The 22754-nt window shown below is 42.3% G+C and overlaps 1 protein-coding gene across 1 annotated transcript in view; it reads right to left on the bottom strand.

Moving 5' to 3' along the window:
• Glis3 (GLIS family zinc finger 3) overlaps positions 1-22754 on the bottom strand; it is a 603766-nt gene that overhangs the window by 434137 nt on the left and 146875 nt on the right. Inside the window, exons 4-5 of the mRNA XM_033757696.1 lie at positions 9284-9438; positions 704-1124 (exon numbers count right to left, since the gene is read on the bottom strand). The gene's annotated coding sequence lies outside the window, so the exon portion shown is untranslated. The remainder of the gene's footprint in view (positions 1-703; positions 1125-9283; positions 9439-22754) is intronic.

The raw sequence follows: 22754 nt of genomic DNA, 5'->3' as shown, positions 1-22754 counted from the left end.
CTGTGTGCGCCGCAAGGGCCGGCCTGCAGCCAGCTGCTTCCTGAGTGAGAGCACCGGAGGGGGAGGGGGCTGGGGCGGGCTCGCTGGTCACTGGCCGGCCAATTCGCAGGCCGAGCCCGGGTCTCCCTCTCCACACGTTCACACGGAGAGGCGCGCGTGCGTACACACACACACACACACACACACACACACACACACACGGTGCGTGCAGCGAGGAGTCCTAGAACTCCAGCACAGGGTAGTAGCAGGGAGGCACTTCGCCTTCTCCCGGGCCTTATTTGTTGCACTTTTTTTAAAACATGAAAAAGTAGCAGCTATTTTACAGGGTTTGATGGCAAATTATAAAGAAAAAGAAAAATATATATCCAGTAGTAAAAGGCAGAAAGTAGATGTGAAAAATTGAAAAAAAAAAAACACCATGAAATTAGGGTGCACATCACAAACTGAACTAGATGAGTAACGCAGAAAGATGCTGTTGGCATCTTTTCAAGGTGTAGACGTGGAACAGGAGGAGGTGACAGAAGTGCAGCTAAGGTACAAAGCAGAGTATAGGGTCTTTTGCTTACCCTTTTACCTTACCCTGCATGATGCGTCTTTCCCCTTCAGAATTCAGTGCCTTCATATCTCGCCTAAGCTGTGCCCCAAGCCTTACTGTTTGGCATGATTAGATACCTCAAAAACCCCGCTTTTAGTGTATCCTCACCGGTATTCACACAGAAGCAAGGACTTCTATCTTGGAATCAATGCATGTAATGCACACACATCTTCTGTTAGGTCTTTCTGTAGCGAGAGTTAATCCACCTCTGTAAATGAAACGAATGAGGAAACCACACTCAGAATTATATATGTTCTTAGAGCATAATCTGCTCTCACTCAAGTAGAGATTTGCATTGAAGTAGTAAATGCCATGATCAAGATGACAGAAAATGACTTACTCCATAAAGCCAAACCAGAAGGAGGCAGTTTTCACATCATATCTTAGTTCAGTGGGAACATTACTAGACCTGGTCTTTATCCATGATGGTAATATCACCAAAAGAAGTGTCATTTTCTTGATACTTTTTCTTTTATCTTATGATCCCCTTTTCTTTTTCCTTTTCCTTAGGACACAAACTCATCAGTATCTACCAACAGAAGTGGAAAGAGAAAAATAATAAGTACTTATGATATGTCATTCTACAATTTTCCAATTTCTTCCTATTTCACTTCCCTTTTAAGAGAAATAACCGAGACCAGGATTCCAGTAGCTGGGTTCCACCACATATAAGAAAAAGAAAATACTCATAAAATGAAGCATGCAGCAACATCACAAAAACAAAGAAACCAAGTGGTGGAAATTGCCATGACTATTCCATTGTGGCTAGTTATTGCAACATGCCTGACATTCACATAAAAACTCATTAACTCCAGCCTTCAGGAGCAAAGTGAGATGGGAACACTGACCCTTCCACACATCATGGGAAATTCTGTTCATCAAACTCTTGTGCTCTACAACTGCTCCCCAGAGACAATAAAAGTCTGGGTGGAAACTGGAAAAAAAAAGCAGTATCCATGATCCCCCCAAAATAATTTCAATTACAATGGTTTTGATGCATGAAATAGTATCCTAAGGGTTTGCAGACACTTCTAGAACTTCTGTTTGGTGGGTATAGTGGAGCTCCGAGAGGAAAAAAAAAAAAAAAACATATACCTACACCCTACTTTAATCACTATCTACTGGGAATAAAGTATTAGGAAAGTTAGGAGTCATCAACTTGGAGATACCCAAAATTCTCTTCATTTGCATAAATGCAAGGGTGGGAATGGTCTTTTATTTATGCACCACTTTTATGATCCTTTAAAATTCTGAGGACATTTACCATAAAACAGGTACAGTGCTTTGGCTGGATATTTTCTTCTTCTTCTTTGGCCAAGAACATAGATCTGTAATGTAGTTGTATTTCACGAGAATAGTTAAAATGCAGTGCCACCAATACATCCCCAGAGTGACTCAGAATGAGATCTGTACTTCTTCTGGGTGAACTGGTCAGCAGAGAAGTGGGAGGTGGTAATGAGAGATACTGGGAAAGGAAGTAAAGTCATTCAGAGATTAGATTCTCCCCTCCTCTCTGTGAGCGATCCATCTTGTTTAGGAATCAAACCCAGGTGGTCTTTCAGTCAGATAGGTGGAACTACAGCCCAGTCAGTATCTTTCCTCTCTACAGATGTATGTTGCATGTGCCTTAACTGCTGACTCAGTAGACAGGGTCCCGTGGCCAGCTTGTGTCCAGTTCTCATTCATTTAAGAAAAATTCAGTGAGTACATACTACTCTGCCCAAAGAGTGAGATGAAAGAAGCTTACACTTGTAGGCTTCATAACAGCAGAAAAGGTTACACAAAGCCTTTTTCCCAGTGCCTGGATTATAGCAACCCATCAAGGAATGGGGGCTCTTTGCAGATATATCTCATCTGTATGGTCATTAGCAATCTTCTGTTTAGAAGCAAGGATGTTGAAGCTCAGTAAACAAAGAAAGACAGGGCCAAGTTGGCCAGTTTGGAAGCCTCAAGTTCTTTAAACATTGCTGTCCTACAAAATAACTCTATTTGCTTTGAATATGTCTAAAGCATATTGCAGATGTGTAAAGTGCAAGGCAGGTGGTAATCAATGTTAGGTGAACACAATTAAGTATGCAGGGAGGGTGGAGGAGCCAGCAGTGATTTCCTACCATGTGGCATGCAGTAGCCTGATTGTGTAGGCTGGACCCAAACAATGAGTTGAGAGAGATGAGCAAAATAGACCACCCCAGATGGAGGGATCAGCATCAGAAAGGACACGGAAGGCACAGATCCTGTGTAGCTGCTATGGTCACACGAATCTACGGTCAAAATAGAAACATTCAGGACCTCACAGCTACAGCAGAACACTCCAGGAAGGAATACTGTAACCACAAAACTTCAGGAGAACTGTTATTTGTGTCAATCTGAGTAATCTCACAGCAAAACATTTACATATGTTCAAAGAACTGTGATCAGATTCCTACTCTTGTAGAGTATCTATAGAAAGAAATAAATTTGAGCCCCAAAACACAGATAAGTTGAGCTAACAGCACTAGTGATAGTATGCCTAACACACTCACAAACCACATGGCAATAGTCCAGTTAGGTGGAAAAAGTCAGTGTTTGCCAAATTCAAGAGGAGAACTAAATGTGTCAGATGGAAATTTTCCATTTTACCTTCCTGAGCAAGTAGAACCGATAGTGGAATGCATCAAATTTCACATTATGTTATCAGTCCTTGTTACCCTAACAAAGTATTAGTTGCTCTTTATACTAATTTGTCACAGGTATGACCAGTCCAGTCTTTCCTGCTCATTCATTAGTGACGCAGTTTTCAAAAATTCTTATTTGTACTCATTATACTCACAGCATCAAAACTCTTTTCCCTCCTAAAGCCAAAACTAAATCAGAGTCTAAAACATATCACTCTAAATGCAACTGACTAAAATGTGAAATATTTTACTCCACACACTGTCTCAATCTCTTTTGACTGTAAAATTTTTTCTCCCTGTTGGTATAAACCTAAGATCCATCTAAAATTCTATAAGGGTCAATTATTATTATTATTACTATTATTATCATTATTATTATTTTACAGTATTGGGGAGTGAACCCAGAGCTTGTGCAATGAGATAAATTCCTGCCCTTTTTTACTTTGAGACATGGTGTTGCTAAGTACCTGAATTCCTCCGGCTGAGTTCAAACATGTGATTCTCCTGCATCAGCCTTCCAGAGTGCACCACCACAGCCAGCTCAGTGGGATGAATCTTGGTATATCTGAATTAACTGGCATTCCACTTGCTGCACACAATATCCAAGACTCATAATTTAGGAAGGAAAAATTTAATTTAGCTCAAGGTTTAGAGGAATCCAGTCCCCAGTCAGCTGGTTCTAAGACACAAACGTGGTGGCAGAAGAGCATGGTAGGGCAAAGCTGCTCAGTTATTGCATCCAGGAGCAACATGATTAGATGGGACCATGTGTGACCCCCAGGGCCAAGATTCTGGAACCCCCAGGCGTACTCAGAGGCCTGCTCTGCTAATCTGCTAGGAGCTCCTTCATCTGATGGAGTTAATACATCAGGATTAAAGGTCACAGACTAAAGTGCTTATCTAAATAAAATGGATCCATATATGTACATATAATATTCCACAGGCAACCATAGTGTCCACTTCCATATGGCACTGTAAAATCGATTACCTGGTCAAGATGCTATGTGAGCCATAACTATCTTCTGTAAATGTCTTCTAAGGGCTGTAACTTATTTTTCTTTGTAAGCCTTTCATGGCTTAGCAGTAATAGTGGCATAAGAAAATAATTAATGCTAATCAAATGAATGGATTCATTAATGAGCAAGTTAAAGAATAGTTTCCCTACTTTCAGAGATGGTGAATAGCACTACTGACATATGCGTGTGTGTGTGTGTGTGTGATCATTTCAGTACTTTAATGGAGTGTAAATAACTGTACTCCTGTTTTCCCAAGCTTCTTCATTTTGTTTGTTTGCTTTCTCCCTTGATGAAGAGAATTAAAAGTTTCGATGCAATGCTTAGAGTTAGAGGAAAAATTCCTCCCACCCTGCCCCAGTCCTTCACCAGGAACCAGGTCGTTTGCATTACACTTAGAATTCTACCCAAAAAAGGAGAATACAAACTAAGTGGTGGAGAGAAGGAAGAAAAGGAAAATAAGGAATGAGGGTGCAGAGGGGAAGATGAATTTTCTTTAAAAATGAGGGGAAATAAGGCAGGACAGCACTGGGACATATCAGGATAGTACCAATTAATTGAGGTAAAGAATTTAGCTCAGTGGGGGGAAAAGTGATTTGGAGGCTTTGCAGACTCCTCCCTGGATCATTGGCAAAAGAGTTCATTTGAGTAGATTACTACAAGTCCAGAATTCCACAGTCTATAGCTGTCAGGAGGATTTCATATACAAACACTGCCGTTCTCTTTGAACCATGCAGAAACTGTGGCAGGTATAATTTTGTTGTCCGTTGTTCAAATGACCAGTGCTCCCAAAGCTGAAGTGCCCCTGGTAGGAGTGTTGGCCTTTTATAAGCTGAGGCCCTGCTCCAGATTCATCATCTGCATTGTTACTGCACTTGACTCTCACACGGTAGGAGCTAGCACAGCTTCCATTTTACAGATGAGAAAACAGGCAGAGAAGTAAAATGTCTTCCCAGTATGACCTGGCTCATGTGGAAATGACCCAGCTTTAAGCAAGGACAGCCTCATTTTCTTAACCTGCCCATTATTCTTCCTGCTTCCACCAGACATTATCTGTTCACTCACTCATGCAGGGTGGTATGTTGGAAGGAGGATGGACTTTGGAATCAGAAAACCTGGAAATCCCAACTCTACCACTGACCGGGAGACCAGGGCCTATTTTCCGAACTGCTGGGAACCTCAGTTCTGCTACCTGAGTTATCGCAAGACTGAATGGGAATTGTGCCATCAGCCAGTGTCACTGTCCCATCCAAGGCTCCCCTGTTGGTAAAGGGCACAGCCTGTGGGCTTCCCAGGAAACTGACCCCAGTCCCTGTTCCAGCCCCAGCCCCAGGCTGGGCTTGATAATTCCAAGAGGAATTCCACTTCCTTTGTCAAAGCGAATGGCTCATAAATCTGGGCCTACGCCAGTCAGAGAAGGTCACTTCCTTAGTTCAAGAGCAAGCACTGGCCAACTTAGCCTAATGAGAGGTGATGAGGAAAGCTCATGATAGATTCAGAAGAGGTGGCCTTTTCTCCTTTCTGTGTTATAGAACGACACGTGTAGCTGCCTTCCTCCTAGCAGGGAAAGCTGGCACAGAAGGGCAAGGCAGAGAAGCTTGCAGAAAACGAGAGCCAAGCCCTGATGGAACCACACCTGATCTCCACCTGACTTGGCCATTTGTGAGAACCAGTACAGTCCATAAGCTTTTTAAACAAACACAGTGACTTATTTAAGTACCTAAACTACTCAAAGTACCATGGAATACAGAGGATATAAAGCATATAAAGGTAAGCATGACCAATTTCAAGGGGCTCTCAGTAAGTACCTGGTTTTTGTGACATCATTTAGCATGGTTTTTTTAAATTAATTTATGGCTCATGCTGTCTTCAGGACCCTTCTGTCATTTGGAAAGTATAACATTAAGCAAGAGATATTCTACTTTCCCAGTAATTACACAATGCCCCCTTTCAGACCAGCTGGCCAACCTTTGGGGGTCAGATAGAGTAGCTTATCCACTTGTTGTCAGAGCTGCCTTGAAAAGCCAGGCCAATTCTGCGTGTTCCCAGTTACTGGTTAACAAATATTGCCCCAGAACTCAGCACCTAATAGGAAATATATGCATTCCCAACTCCCTGTTGAAGTTGGAATTTTTCTCATTCCCAGATAACACAGAGCCTCCAAGATTTTCCTGGGTGGGCATTTAGAAATAGAAAAGGAATTGTGTTAGGGGTGCTTCCCCAGGCGTCTCTGAGCCCCACTCATGTTTACAGTTGTAAATATTGTTATTAATCCAGCCTATAAATGTTTCAGTTCCTCCCTGAACATCCTCCCCATCACTAGGCTTTTCTGTCTCCTGTTTTGTAACTAAATGGCACTTACGACTCTAGTTACAGATATTACTTGGGGCTGTTGGTATAAGTGGCAGGGACAGACAGTTCCTTAGATTCTAGATTGAATTTAGGGCCTTGTAGTTAGACCATTTGAACCTAATAATGCTGTTCGTCTCAGCAGCTTGCCTAGGTCAGAAATGTTCTTCCTGTGACTGCTTTCTTTTTCTTTGCAGCAAGCAGTGGGTATGAAAGAGAAAATGAAGGTGCCAGGTTTTGAGTGCTCAGCTGAAGACACAGTTCAGTTATGGCTGATAACAACTCACATTTTCTCAGGGTTTAGTTAGAGTCGGGACCAAACAAAGTAAGATTCTGGATCTCATTTAATTCTCAAAGGCAGGAAGCTAATAAGTGACAGAGGTGAGATTAGAACCCAGCCAGCCCCTCTGGCTCCCACTCTTTGCTGTAGCAATGTACTCCACTGCCTCCAAAGCACTGATTATTATAAGACATTTTGATGAAATACATGTGTAAACATAATTACATGAAAATGTAAGAACAAAATGTAATGTGTGAATGGTCTATGTAATGACCCGGTAGTTCCTCCAAGCCCCATGCTGGTCTAAATGCTCGTCCCCCAGTGTGAGGAGAATCTGAGGACATTTCCTCTGCCACCTTCACCAACAGCCCCAAATAATACCTATAGCTAGAGCTTTAAATGCCAGTTCATTACAAAACAGGAGACAGAAAAGCATAGGGGTGGGCAGGCTGTTCAAAGATGAATTGAAACTTTCAAAGTTTGCATTAATTCGAAGGTTGAACTGGGAGGTGAGGAGCAGTAGAGGAAGTAATGATGGCAGTAGCGACTTTATAAGGAGAGTGAGTCAAGCTGGCCAGCTTGCTCTCTCACTACAGAATGTCTGCACCACCTTGGGACTCTGCAGCGCCCTTACCAGGACTCAGGCTCTCACCAGATGCTGCACTTTGACTTTGGGTCTCCAGAACTGTGAGCTGAATAAACTTTTATGCTTTCTAAATTGCCTAGTCTGTCGTATTAAATTGTAGCAAGAGGAAATGGACTAACACACCTGTCTTGCATATTCTTCCAAGATTTTGAACCTGCTGTCCTAACTAGATGGATGACCTTTACCGTCGACCTCCTTCTAGCCTCAGGTTTTCTGTGGTAGGGAGAATAAAGTCTCTCCCCTGCCAATCCATTTTCCACTCTGATCCCTGGAACCTGAGAATATGTTCAGCTACGTGGTGAAAGGGACTTAAGATTGGAGTTAGAATTGCGGTTGCTATTTAGTGGGCCTTAAAGTAAGGACAGTGTCCTGAGTCATCCAAGTGAGCCCACTATAATCACATGAGTTTTTAAAAGTGAACAGGGGAGGCAAAGAAAAGCCCAAGAAAGTGATCTGAAGGCTGAAAAAAGGGACCTTAAGCTGGGGATTTAGCTCAGCGGTTCGGTGGACTGCCTTGCAAGTGCAAGGACCCGAGTTCAATCCCCAGTACCCAAAAAAAAAAAACAAAACAAAACAAAAAAAAAGGGACCTTAAGTGGTAGGTGCTACCTGGCTTTGAAGGTGCAAGAAAGGCTTACTGAGCTGGGTGAGGTGGCACACACTGTAATCCCAACGGACTGAGAAGGTGAGGCAAGAGGACCACAAGTTTGAGCCTAGCCTAGGAACTTAACAAGAAATGACTCGAGAAAATGAAAAAGGAAAGTGGGATGGTGCTGTGATGTACCTCAGTGAAAAAGCCCTGGGTTCAATGAGGAAGGGAGGGGAGGGACAGAGCAGGAGGGTAAAGGGTCATTAACCAAGGAATGCGGTCAGCCTCTGCAAAGTGGAAAGAGCAAGGAAACAGATTCTTTCCTAGAGAATACAAAAAGAAACAGCCCTGACAACACCTTGATTTTAGCCCAGTGAGTCCCGTGTCAGACTCCTGTCCTGCAGAACAGTATGGTACAAGCTTGGCTTATTTAAAACAATGTGCCTTTTCAGCTTATCTCTCTCCCCTCACCCTCAGAGCCAAGTGCCAGATGTTCTGGGTACCCTAACAGAATGTAATATCGTACTATCTGGAAACTGGGTATTCACATCACAGTCCTCCTGTGAATTCCTTCATAGCAAGGTGAGAGGGCATCATGCCTGATCTGAGGGCTTCAGCCCTGCCACTGCCCTCTTTCTGTGAGGAGGTGGGGCAGTGCTAAGTGAAATGGCCAAGTGGCCCATGGGCTGGTAGCAAGATGCAGGGCAAGATAAAGAGGAAATGGGGGAGGACAGCAGGAGGGAGAAGGTAAAGCGGTCGATAGAGGAGAGCAGGCAAGAGGGTCGAAGGGAAAACGGGTAGAGAAGAGGAGGAAGAAGGGGAAGGCTGGAGGAAGACACAGAAGCCTGGTGGTGGAAGGGAACTGGACAGAATAAAGAGGTGGAACCTGTCCCCTGCTGTCCCACCTCCCACAGGAACATCCTCTCCTCTGTCCTCCCAAGCTCTGCCTCCCCTTGAGGATCTAGTCCCCTGCGGTGGTTCCTGGGGATGGCTGCTATTTGGGCCTGGACTAGTTTATCCAGTCAATGGCAGGCCTCCCCTTGACAGATTCCGATCTGATCAGCCCAGATGGGGTATAGGCGTCAGGACTATTTAAAAGCTTTTCAAGTGGCTCTAATGGGCAGTCAGGGAGAAGAACCACTGCCATCTTTAGCTCACCTGAAATGGCTCCTGACGTCAAAAGCCCTAGTCTGTGTCTCTCCCTTGGCAGCTGGAGAAGCTGAGCCAAACTGCTGGGATTCAGTCCTAGCTCCCCATTCAATAGCTCGGTGACTTTGGGAAGTCCCTTAACCGTCCCGTGCCTGTCTCTCCATCTGCAAAAAGAGAATAAATGCAGTAGCAGTATTTGTCTTACAGAACTGTTTGGAAAATTAAATGAGTTAATATTTGCTAAATGCTTAGAATTGTGTCTGCACACAGAATATACATGAAAGCAGTTTTAGATTAAATTAGCACATGTCATTTTTATATTGTTACTCCGCGTTATCACGCTGTTTAACCTTTTGGGTTCATGCTCTCCCCCTCCCATTTACTACCTCACTCTTCTACAACTGGATGCACCAGAGCCAATGCTCTCTGCATAACAGGCACTTGGGTATGCACTATTAAGAGAACGAAGCAGAGCTAGGAAATAACTGCAAAAATATAGTCTGTTCATGAAGGGCAAGAACTGGCTACGAGGCAATGTGTTTTTAAAATGATAATTTAAATAATTACTACACATGGCTTTAAAGAAGGGAATGGAACAGAAGTAAGAGGAAGGGTGTGATGTAGAAAGGAGTTCTAAAGCAAATACCCAAGGTGGATAACTCTAACTCTCTAAGGTTATAGAAGCATCAGAAAGTTGGCCAAAAAGCAAGATGGAGGTCAGAGAAAAATATTCAGGTCAGGAAAATAAAAGGCCATGGATAGAAAACTTTGCTACTTCATAATTGTGCCTAAGTCTGGCCCAGTCTAGATTTCTATTTGGATGGCTGATTTGCATATATACTCATATACATTTCAACTCTGAAAGTAGAAGTTCCATATGTGTTTTATTTACTCTCATTTATTTTTTTTTTCTTTACCAGTTGGCCTATTTTCTTCTTCTTCTTCATATTACATCAGGAGCCCATCATCGCAGCAAGCAACTCAGCTTAGAGTTGCTGGGATAATTCCGAAAGAAACATTTGAGACAAGATGTAGAACTGTGTATTAGAGTACAATAAAATTTACAGTGCACAAATTTGGCAGCCAAAAGATTTTTCTCAAAGGTATGAAAAAATGTCTGTGCTTTATTTTCAAAGAAACCAAATAAGACATGGTCCCTGAATCACTGTCTGAATGCAAACAGCATTTGGCTTTGATCTGAGTTGTTGAAAACTATGACCAATTTATCCCGAGGATGCCAAACCATCAGGGAATGTTTTTAAGTCTGGATTTCCATATCTGAATTCTGCTACACACTTTTTCTCTTCATTTCACATTACATAGGGCCAACCCAAAATAGCACTCCCAACAATAGATGGAGTCGGTATGATAATTTCACAACTACTTATGGGCAGTGGGGTAAAAGGGTCCTTTTCTCACTGACATACTGAACATGGCCTGGAAAAATTATGAAATCATAATTTAACGATAATTGGGATTACTTGATGGAAACCTGCTCTTGTATTGTATTAATAGACTTAGGCAGGTTCAACCGGTTTTCTTTTGAAAGGGTGATTTAAAAAAAAAAAAACTCAGAAAGCCATTTGTCTAGTGTGGGTCTTGAGTCTGCCCAGCCTTGACTGCTGCCAGCCTTTCCAGGCCCTCACCTGGTCCAAGAGGAGTCACTGCTGATCTTCTGAATTTTGTCTGCAAATTTAAACCCTAAATATGCCCATTAGTCTCAGTGCCAAATCTCATTTACTCTGCCCCTCCCTGCCTCCACAGCCAAATTGTGTGTGTGTGTGTGTGTGTGTGTGTGTGTGTGTGTGTGTGTGTGTGTGTAATGAAGGGAACAAATCCAGCCCCCTAAGGAAACACATCAGCCATCTTGCAAGCATGTGGAAGTTCCTCCTGTAATCAGCCAATCACCCAGGATTACCCAGCTTTCAGTCGTGGTGGAATTTTTTTTTTTTCCCCGGGGGGAGGACATGAGACTTAATCAGTGCATAAAGTCTCCAAAGCCCTTTTCCACTCTGCCAATACCCTTCTGAACTAAGTAAACAGGAATGGTATGTTTATGTTTTACCCAAACTCTCTACATTTTAGGCTATCCATATCACCTGAAGATAAGTGTTTGTCTAAAACCATATTCTAGAGCTAGAGACTTGAACCTACTGTGTATTCTGGGTGCATCTTCAGTTTTGTGTAAGCCCCAGGGTGTAGAGGACTCAGGGAGCGGGCAGTGGGTAGTTCCCAAGGATGGAGATTTCACAGAAGTTCCCCATCTTAAAACCAAAAGTGTCTTTATAGGAGCTCGGCATTCCAAGGGATCTGTGGACAGAAGAGTGTCCCTCTTGTGATCCTTTGTGTTTTATTTTAGGCATTAAAACCCTATTCTGAGAAGTGATCTGTAAATTTTACCAGATTCCCGAAGGGGTCCATCTCACAGAACAGGTTTCCTATTCCTGCAACCACCCATCCAGCTCCGTTGTTTTGGAGCTGTCGGTGCCCACTCCTCCACCACCTGCCCCACACCTACCCAACCGTGTCTGCTCCACGTCCACTCCTAGCCTTCTGATGTCCCGCTCCAACCTGCCCAGCTCCAAGCCCAGTGGCCTTGACCCTCTTGCTTCCAGCCTTATCTATAGGACAGCGAAGACCCTCTCTGTATTTCAAGTCACGTTTCCTGCCTTTCATGATACTAGCATGTGCTGGGCTCTTTGTTTTTAGTATGTTAGCAGTGGTTGTCTAACAGGAGAGCAGGTAAGTGGTGTGGTTACAGGGGTTCTAATTTTTAGAATGAGTTTATTAGATTTAAACAGTCATGAAAACAAAAGATTTGTAAGGATCTGCATTCCTGCTCTTCCTCTAATTTTTTCTTGTTCCTCTTCCTGTTCTTTCTGCCACCTGAATGTGCTGCTCCCGTGAACCCCCTGGCTTCCCTGTGTTCTGTGGTCCCACCTCACTTCCACATGGCATAGCAGAACTGAAGGAGGCCTTGAGGCCAGGAGACCAGGGTTCAGATCCTGACTCTGCTGGCTGTGTGTCCTTGGCCGGATCATTTCATCTCCGCTCTGAGGCTTACTCATCCCTAGGAGCAGCTAATCTCTCCCTTGTGCTTACTCAGGCCAGGCGCTTCCCTGTCAACTCATTTGGTCCTCACAGCCACACTGTGAGATGGGTAATTTCACACATCATACACAAAGGTGCAGAAAGACTGTAACAGCAGCTCCTCTACTTATTTTAGTCTTCTGGCCTCAGAGTCTACCATGCTAGCACTATGGTGTGTTGCCTCTTTTACAGGAAAGCCACGCTCCTATAGAGCAGTGCTGTTCTGTCGATTGCAAATAGCACAGGGGAACCTAGAGAACACTTGCTATCCAGTGGGTAACTTTCGTAATATTTCTCAGATGGTCGTTACTCTGAGCGTCAGCTGTACAAATCCCATCACTCTGGCCAGTGCCTCGGAATGTTACACTGAAGAAGTCAGCAGTGCCTGTCTTCCTTCGGTGTCCTCTCTGCCTCTCAGTCTCTACTCCATCCCATCCTCTTCCTCTCACTTTCCTGGTGTTTCAGATTTCAAATCCCAGGTTGTGTTCCTGCTCCCTTTCCCCGCCACCCAACTTGAGGTCCTCAGTTCTCACAGACCGTTTCTCTGGCTTCTTTACAGGACTCCCTACTTCTAGTCTCTCATCATATGAAACTGGCCCAGAAATCATGACCCTGTTCATGATTCAAAGTGATCTAAGTACTAGAGTCCCACGCTCAGAGCTTTATCTCTGCCTGGGATGCCCTTTGGAACCAGTCTGCCATCTTGAGTCTGAGTCCCAAGGCCAACTCCTCCAGAAGCCTTCCCTGGGAGTCTCAGCTGCATAGTGGACTCCCTCTTCCATTTGCATTTTGCCCTGGATATGCCTGGGGGCAGGGTAGGGAGCTTGTGTGTGTGGTCTTTTCCACCTCTACCTCATCTATAAGGTTATACACAGGGTTGGGCTTTAATGTTTGTTAAAATTGTGAATTCATAAATGGGCAAAAACTAAAGCCCAGAAAGTTTAGCAGACACAGTAGGTCAGTTAGTTTACGTTAGAGAGATGGTAGTACTGCATAACTGCCAGACTGCCTGAGTTTAAACCAACTTTCTACTGCTTATTACCTGGCATGATCTAGAATAAATAACTTAATCTTTGTGTCTCAATGTTTTCATCAATAATATGAGAATGATAATAGGTACAGGATGGTGATGAGGATTAAGTAAATTAACACATTTAAAGTGTCTGGAGTATACTTGACACACTGTAAGCACCAAAATGTTAGCTATTATTGTTAATGGAAGAACCAGAATTCAAATCAAGGACCACTGATTCCCAATTCAGCGTATTTTTAAAGCAGGCCCTGTATCCCGGCATTGTGTAGCTACCTGCTACTCACTGCTCGGTTTCCTGAGCATCCTCTGTCTTTGTTCAGCCTTCTCACTTCACGCAAAAAAAAAAAAAAAAAAGTGGCATATGCATACATACACAGGACATCAGCCAGTAGGGAAATATTGCTTCCCTATTTAAGTAATCTAGAATTTTGATGAAGCTATGTAGTCTTCAGTTAAAAAGAAAAAAAAATGAATAGAGAATCCTCTGTAACCCATAGCACAGGATAGTTTCTTCTGTCTATGAGAGAGAGAGAGAGCGAGAGAGCAAGAGAGAGAGAGAGAGAGAGAGAGAGAGAGAATAATATCTTCTCTTATTCCAAGGTAATTTCACTAGCACTTTCTGACAGGCTACCACAGAGGCCCCGAATATCCCAGAGACAAGAGAACAGGGACTCTAGAGCCTGGCAGAACAGGGTTCATATGTTGGCTGTCTCTCTCATTAGCTCTGGGTGCTGGGGAAGCTGCTTTTCTCTGTCCTTGAGACTATTCTGTTGCTACTGCATAAGGCTAGGCTAAGCTTCTTTGTAGAAGCGTCAGGCCCATAACTAGCACCCAGGTAGCTATTGTTTTAGCTGAGCTAAGCAGCACTCCCCCCTCTCCTTCTAGTTTAGGTAAAACCAGAGAGTGAATCTCAATGGAGGGTTACTTTTAAAGTGAATTTGTTTATCAGGATCCAGAAGGCTTGAATTCCCCCAGGATTACACTCTCTGGGGATGATAGCTCTGGTTTGACAAGGGGCACCCAAAAGATTTCCTTCTCCTCCCTCATGGTCCTTCCACTCTTGCATTCTCTTGTGTACCTACTCAGCAGAAGTATGTATTCTTTAAATTCACCCCGCACCACACATGAGAAAGAATGTAATTTGGGGTCTCTGTTGATCTAGGAAGTAGCCTTTCTCACACCTAGAATCACAAGTCCCGGACACAGTGTCTTGGTGGAGAAAACAAAGCCCATCCATTCATCCTGTCAACCTCTAATGCCCTTTTTAAACTGACCTGACACACTGTTGAGGGGACAAACAATTATGCCTCCATTGCCTACATGAAGAGGTTGGGCTAAAGGGTTTGCCAGGAGACTGTTCCTGTTAGTATCTTCATCTCTTCAGTAAGAATTCTAAAACTCTGTTGTATCTGCAGTGACATTTTCTTCCTCTCCTGCTCTTCAGTACCGAGGATTGAACCCAAAGCCTTTACACCGAGTTACATCCTCTTTTAAAATTTTGAGACAGGGTCTTGCTAAATTGCTAAATTCTCCAGGCTGAAAGATTTACACTTACAGTCCACTGCCTTCCAGAATGCTGGGATTACAGGTGTGTACCACCATGCCCAGCTAGGGCACTCTTCTGTATTTAATAAACTCTCCACTTTGTGTTAGATAACAGTTTTATTTTGAAATAAAATGAACCTCTTTTTTAAATCTTTAAATTGATTCAAACTCTTCTAAAACAGAGTTAATTCCTAAACTTCACTCTTTGCCTCCACTACCCCGTAAAAGCACAACTGTCTTTGAACTCCATGTAAACGAACCATGACCTTGGATGACATCATTCAGCTAAACATTAGATCTAGCATTTTCTGCACCAAGACTATTGATAATTTTCCTCAAGGGAGACCGCTTTACCCTAGATTCTTCAAGAAGATATATGCTAGGAACACTTCGTCTTTTTGTGTGGCTTCATCTCTGAATTTCCCTGGGAAAGACTGCATAAACAATGTCCTTGGGTCTCCAGCCTTCCAGACATCTCAGAGCCAAACCAAATGGAAAGGTCCTGGCAGGAAAAAGTGTGACTTTGGTTGTTCAGTAGGTGGCACCCTTTCTCCAACATTATCCTTGATAGGCTCAGGGGTACAGAAACTCACTAGAATTTAGGGCCCTTTGACCAGCAGTCTCTTGTTACTTCTGTGGATGTTGCTGTCCTGAAACACGAAGATGTTCACAGAACTCTGCTACTCTGAGGTCTGTACGGCAACCAAATTAGGCATTAACCACACTTTTTAAAAAAGAAAATACATTTCACTTGGAATGACTAACAGTGAAGAATTTTCTTTTATCTATTAAAGCCATGCTCCTTTCTGCAGCATACATCATACCACTATCATTTTGCCTACTATCGATGCTACCCCCCTCAACACACACACACAAAAAATCCCCACCCTTTTCTGGGGTTAGAAGAAAATTTAGGATTCCCACAAATTAATTTCTAAAGACTAATCATGAAATTCACCACACTAATTTGCAAACCCAGCGACTGCTCACAAAACCCCTCCACATATTCTCCCATAAAATCTCCCAGTGTGTCTTGCTTTTAAAATCCACTTTCGCTTTCTGTAGGTCTTTAGCTGGATTGACTTTGTCACAAGAAAACAGGCAATGTTAGCAGCTCCTACTGCTTACTGGGGACAGAACAGCACCTTCAAGGAGTTTAATCTAGATGAAGGATCAAGACGCTTGAGCAGGGTACTGTATGCTATGTACCAAATAAAGAGTTCAGACTGAGACTATAGCTGTAGATCCCAAAAGGGAGCATTCACTGAGATGCAGGTGTGGTCAGGAAGGCCCAAGAAAGATCCTTGAGGCGTGGCCAGGTTTCAGGCTGCTAGCAAAGAGGAAGGACAGGGCTTTTGAGCCGAGAAGTAGGCTTAAGTAAGTAATCAAGCAAGAAAACAGGTAAGAAGCAAGTTATCAAGTTAGAAGCTTGGAAGATGTGATCTTCCAAGAGGGATCTCTTCAGGAAAGGCACATCTGAGTGCAGCAGTAAGGATTGGAGCAAGTCAAGGGAAGGAGTAAAATGGCTTTGTCAGAGGAAATAATTTTGTGCTGAGAACATGGGGAGAAAGTCTGAAAAGCTAGAGTGGCTGGCGTCTCAGATAGACACTGGTAAATGTTAGATCATGACGTTCCCCTGGGCCAGTGTGTACCTACAAAGCTGCACTCTACTATGACCCTAGTTGTCGAACCCTCAGTTCTCTCATCTGTAGAATAGGTCTGATCATGAGATCCACTTCATTAAGACTGTTATAAAATTCAAACGCAATACTGAACACCAAATGCAAAGATGAACCCTATATAGGAAAGGTAAACTACTAGTAGGAAAAGCTGTGTTTTTTTCAGCTCAGACTTGGTTAGATTTGACTGACGAATCACATAGAGTACTTTTAATACAAATTACTCGTGTCACCCCTTGAAACTTCAATTTGTAGATTTGGGACAGGGCCCAGATTCTGTAGCTTAAAAAATATGTTTATCATCCAAGAAATATGGGACCACTGGCAGTGTTTCTCAAAACAGTGGTTCTCAAACCATCCTCTGCATCCCTGGGGCGTGTGAGCACTGACTGCTAGTCAGAAGTGTCCTTGCTTCCAGAATTTCTAATTAAGTCGGTCTGGAGCAAGACCTGAGAGTTTGCACTTCTAACAAGTTCCCAGGTGCGGAGATACTGCAGGTGGGAAAAGGGAAGGACTGCTCCAAAAAAAAAGTCACTGTTCAAAGCGAAGTCCAAGGTCCAAGTGAACCAGAATCACCTGGGGATGCTTGATACCTTGGCTGTTTCAAAAGTCCTGAAGCCTGCCTGAGATTCCAAATTCCTGACAAGAACTGTGGGTATTTCTGATGCAAAATGAATTTTAAGAACCCTCTAGGCACAGTTTAAGTGTTAACACACACACATACACACACTCTAATTTTGGTCTATGATATGCCAGAAACATTAAAATGTGAAAACCACACAAACCATAAAATGAAGATAATGTGGTTTTAAACATCATACTGGTAAAGTTAAAAAAATAATGTATGCCTTTAAACTGCTAGGTTAAGCTCAAATTTTAAGTACCAATCTTTAAGTTGGAAATGAGACACAGAGCAAGCTCCCTGTGTTTGGCCTATGACCCAAGCCACCCTCCGCAGTCCTTCACACAGCCTTTCTTCATCCATGCAGGGGCTGGCTGGTGCCACTCACATCTTCCCAAGAGATCCTATAGGCAGCAGAATTTGAGAACCACTTCTTTAAAGGCATTTGTTCTATGGCGTGTCTTCTGGAAGTAGATATCTTCCTAAAATTATCAATCTAAAGAAGACACAGACGTTCTCTGAAATAACAATGGGAAAATGCTGAAGAGAGTATATAAAAATTCGATTACTTACTCAAGCTTTACGTTATAATAGCTGTTTTCATCTACCATTGATTTTAAATGTGGCTCTTAAAAGTTCAGTAAATACGAAGCCCTACTGTGTGAAACATTATGAAACTCTGAGCTTATCTATTGTGCATTCTGTCTGGAACCTAAAGAATTCAAACCATTGAGAAGGAATGGAGCAGTATATGCAAAGAAGTACTTTGTAAACTATGAGCTGCCAAGCAGATGGAAATTATTATCAACAACCTCACTTCAGTCTCACTCAGACCAAGGGAATTGTTCACTGTATGACTGATGATAAATAATATTAATATACACTTCTACATTGTAGAATCTCTGCAGAGGTATGCTGAGAAAAACCTGAACATATTTGTAATGTGAGAAAATTAACTAGAAAAATATTGAGAAACTGATGTTTATACATCAAAATAAATTATCTCAGCAGCTGGGAAAGGAGGAAGAAAGGAAGGGCAGCACTCCTGCTTTAAAATTCATGCTTTAGATGAGTAAATGTATTAGAAGCCAGAAGTACACACTGTGGGAAAAGGTAGATACAACAGTGAAGTAAGGGACGCTGAATAGACCCCTAGTGTTTAATTTGAATCAAAGGTACCAGTCTGAACTCACAAATTAAAAAAAAAAATTATCTCCCAATTGTTTCTGAACTACCTCATTCCCATGATATCTCAGCAGCCACGAGCACACCTAAGGCCCAGAGTTTCATTTCTAAAAGAGTTCTCCACTAATAGGAAACAGGGATCCTTAGATACATGGCTGATTTCAGAACAATGGGAGAGAATCTACAAAGCTTCCTTGTGGCAGAAAGTAAATCCTCAGAAATATGCAGGGCCATGTCAAAATAGCAGAGGAGCTGGCTGGAAAGGGCTCCCACTGGCCAATTGTGGGTAAACTTGGCATCAAAATGACAGTAATAGGTTGTAATTGGTTACAAAAGGAGTCCAGGCACCCACACAGATATTATAATAATTAAACAAATGTGTACAAGAAAGCTTTTCTTTATGGTGACATGTTAATAAATGTAGAAGAAATCTTGGTTTTAAGGAACCATAAACTTTCAACCTCCACAGTAATGAGAATTCAGATGAGCCTCTTCAATGGATGCTAAAACTACTGTGTGAAAGTTTGTTAGCAAACAGGATATTTCAACATCTCAAACTGTCTCCCCACAAATTAACTGCTGATTGCAAAGGGGGGAGTTCCCGTGAAGCGGGGATCTGGCAGACATAGCCCTCCCTAACTGATCAAAGTGACATCATGTGTCTCCTGGGGAGAGTTGCTAAGGACACAATATTACAGCATTCCTGCCCAAAATGTACAACCTAAACCTAACCATGAGGAACCAATCAAGTAAATTCAAATAGAGGGGCATTCTACAAAACAGCTGGCTTGTAGCCTTCGAAAATGTCACTGTCATGAAAGACATGAGGAACCGTTCCAGATTAAAGGAGACTAAATATACATGACAGTCAAATGCAATGAGTGATCCTTTTTTTAAAAAAAAAAAAAAAAAAAAAAAAAAGTCACAGAAGTGAATCTTAAGTATATATTAAACAATAGCATTTTCTAGACTCTGACTTGATCATTGCATTTGGTTAAGAGAACACGGTGTTACATAGGGGATGCACACCAAAGCATTGGTGGCCACAGAGTCTTCAGATTCCTCTCAAATGCGTCAGGTGAGGGGTGGGGAAAAAAACCCATACATGGAAAAATGCTAACAATTGCTGAATCTGAGTGGAGGCATACGGGAGCTCTTATTCTATTCCTGCAACTTTTCTGATGTTTTTCAAAATATGTCTGAATTTTAAAATATTTTAAAGTTGATTATATAGGGTGTTTTGATAAACTCCAAACACTAATATCTCTTAGTGGAGCTACATTCTCAGAAAATGTCTATCACAATGAATTTATTGAAATATACTTGATCGATACTATGATGAATAAGCAAACATTAAGAAATGATTTAGAACCAAAATTTTTATGGGGCTACCCTTGGATCACAGGGTTGTTTTCATTATTCCACAGGACTGCCTCTCAAAGTAGGGGGTTTGTATATGTGTTTAAGAGTTGAATTAGTGGTTAACTAAGAAGCATAAAAATCATGATTTTCAAGAACTGGCCGCACTTGACCTGTCAGTGGGCCTCCCCAGGTTACCGTCATCCCTTCCCATGTGTTGTGTTCTCCCCTGGTCACCCAAGTGCCCCCCATTCGGAGTGCCTTCCTGACCCAGAGCACTCCAGTCATTCTGGTTACCTCCCTGCCTCAGCATAGAATGTGAGTTTGTGAGCGGTCTTCTAGGCAATAAAGAATAAAAAGGGAAGAGAAGTCAGCATTTCAGAAATGAGCTGAGAAAGAGTTGGGGCCTAAATAGAAGCATCTCAGGTTGAACATGCTCTGAACTGAATTCTCCCCCCGCCACTCATCCCACTTTATTGACAAACCAGAGACCTGGACATCTATCCTTGGCACCTTCCCCTCTGTCCATACACATATCAAATCTATCTCTAAATTCTGTAGGTTTTATTTTCTAGATATTCTTAAATATTGATCTCTATCTGCAACACTAAAAAGCAATATCAACACTAGCACCGCCATTACCACCTGCACTGTCACCATGACTGCTATGTCTACAATTATAACTCTTGGCTTATGTCACACACCAAACTGGCACAATCCTCTTTGTGTATTTAAAATAATGTGGTGGACCCTACAGAACTCCCCCTTGACCCCTTATCTAGAACATTACCAGCAATTTATAATCCCCTCTGTGAACCTCCCCTCCCTTCTTCATCACTTGACAGTAACTACCATTTCAACATTTTGGGTGTATTTTGTATTGCCTTTTTTTTGTTTTGTTATCTAAATAATGTTACTTCATGCTTATTGTTTGTTAACTTTATATAATATCATACATGTAGTCCATACAGCTTGCTTTTTCACTTGGTACTATGCTGCCAAAATTCCTCTTTTACCATCCCAGTGCTATTTGATTCCCATGTACATAACTTGCATTTAAAAACCACACTACTTTTTGCTCCTTGAACTGTGCTTCCCAATTTCCCAGCACCTTACCTATGCTTATCCTGTGCTCTCTCCTCAGAGAGTCCTTTTGTCATCTCTGAGTACATAACCCTACCCAAAGCCCACTTCAAATGCTACGGCTCTTGAAAAGCTGTGTGACCGTGGGAAACTATCTGCACTCCAGTTCCTTTATCTAACCACATCTAACTCTGGGAAATGTTGCTCACATTAAATAAATAAATAGCTGGAAAATGCTACAGCAAATCCTCTTTCTGCTTACCACATGTTGTTTCCCTTTTCCCTGGCGGAACACTTTTGCTCTTGTCCCTTATGTCTTACTCACTTTTCCACAGGGCGGGAAGAGGACTCATTGAGAAAATTAGCGAGTTTGAGAGAAGGAAGGGAACATGCAGGCTCAGTCCCTGTCTCCCTTTTTTCCCTATCTCTTTCTTTTACAACTACCTCTCTCCCCTGCCCTCCCTTGCCCTCCTCACCCCTGACTCTCTCATCTGCCTATTTACAGATTTAGAGAGCCAGCTCTGCCTTCTGTGGGAGACACTTGGTGAGTCCTCTCAGCCCTCAGGTGGAGGTGAAGTTGCGATGAACTGGTGATAAAACCTCACATTTTTATCTCTATCTGTAGCCTTTCTTAATTGGTGCTGAACTCAGGTGAGAAGGAAAGGCAGTTGTTTAATGAGTTCCTAAAACCACACTCATAAAATAACAAGATCCTCGTGTTTAAGAAAACATACTAAAACTTTCACACCCAAATAAGGGATGCCCTTTGAAACAGTCCTCTGAGGACGTGATACATATATTCTACTACATGACTACTCTGGCCCAACACCTTTGAGATGTAGCATTAAACATGTGACTCTGAGTATCTTCATTCATCTCAAATCTCATTAGAAAAGAGTGGATATGAGTTTTGAAAAAATCATTTGGAACCAAAGCTAGGGAATAAGTGGAACAATGGAGGTGGGTTCAAAGGCACTGAGATGAGAGAGAGAGAGAGAGAGAGAGAGAGAGAGAGAGAGAGAGAGAATTTGAAGAGCATTCCTAGAAGGCTTGCACAATAGTCACATTTTCAAAACAGCACATGGCACACAAAAGTGATCACTGAAAAACAGCAACCATTTAACTATGCAAAACTGGGTGTGTTTAGTTTTTTAAATCACTTTGCTGCGATGCTGAAAACCTAGTATGCAGACTTTCTCTAGAAGCAGAGAAAGAGGAGTTGCGAGCTTTGTCACTTATTTTCTGTGTCCTCAATGTTACTGAACTTCTTTCAGCCTCAGTATTTTCCTCAGTAAAATGGAGTTAATAATGGCACCTTTCCTAGATACCTCATAAGATCTTTTTAAGAACCATAGGAGATAAAAAGCTCTTTGTCAATGGAAAGGGCAACACAAACATTGGTTGTATGGTAGTTATTATTATGACTGATATTCTTTCTTAATGGTTTCAAATTTTCTCCCTCCTTTCACACTTAAGTTTGGCAGCAGATTTGTATGCTGAAAGATCCTTTCATGCGAAGACTGAGGTCAATTTGAATACATATTCCAGGATTCAGATAAATCACTAAGGAAAATGCAAGGAAGCAGGCAGCCTGCCAATGACTCAGTAAGCACCATTTTCTGTAAATCACTTGATTTGTTTTGCACCATTTTCTGTAAGTCATTGGATTTGTTTTGGCTTTGGGTGATTTGTTTCAAGTTTCTAAAACAGGATTAACATCGGTCATCATTTTCTCTTACTTTGCTCTAAAGACTAAAAGATTTACCCCTTTAACCTTTAGTATCTTTACATCCTGAGCTGTAGTTAACATTTACCACTACAGTACTTGCTGCGTAGTTGGGTAATATGTCAAACATTTTAATTTAATCCTTAATAGAAGCTGGG

Source organism: Fukomys damarensis, unplaced genomic scaffold (genome assembly GCF_012274545.1).
Source record: "Fukomys damarensis isolate Sample0158 unplaced genomic scaffold, DMR_v1.0_HiC HiC_scaffold_31, whole genome shotgun sequence".
Classification (NCBI taxonomy): Eukaryota; Metazoa; Chordata; class Mammalia; order Rodentia; family Bathyergidae; genus Fukomys; species Fukomys damarensis.
Note: the sequence above shows the minus strand (reverse complement) of the source record. Positions and strands in the feature narration are given on the sequence as shown.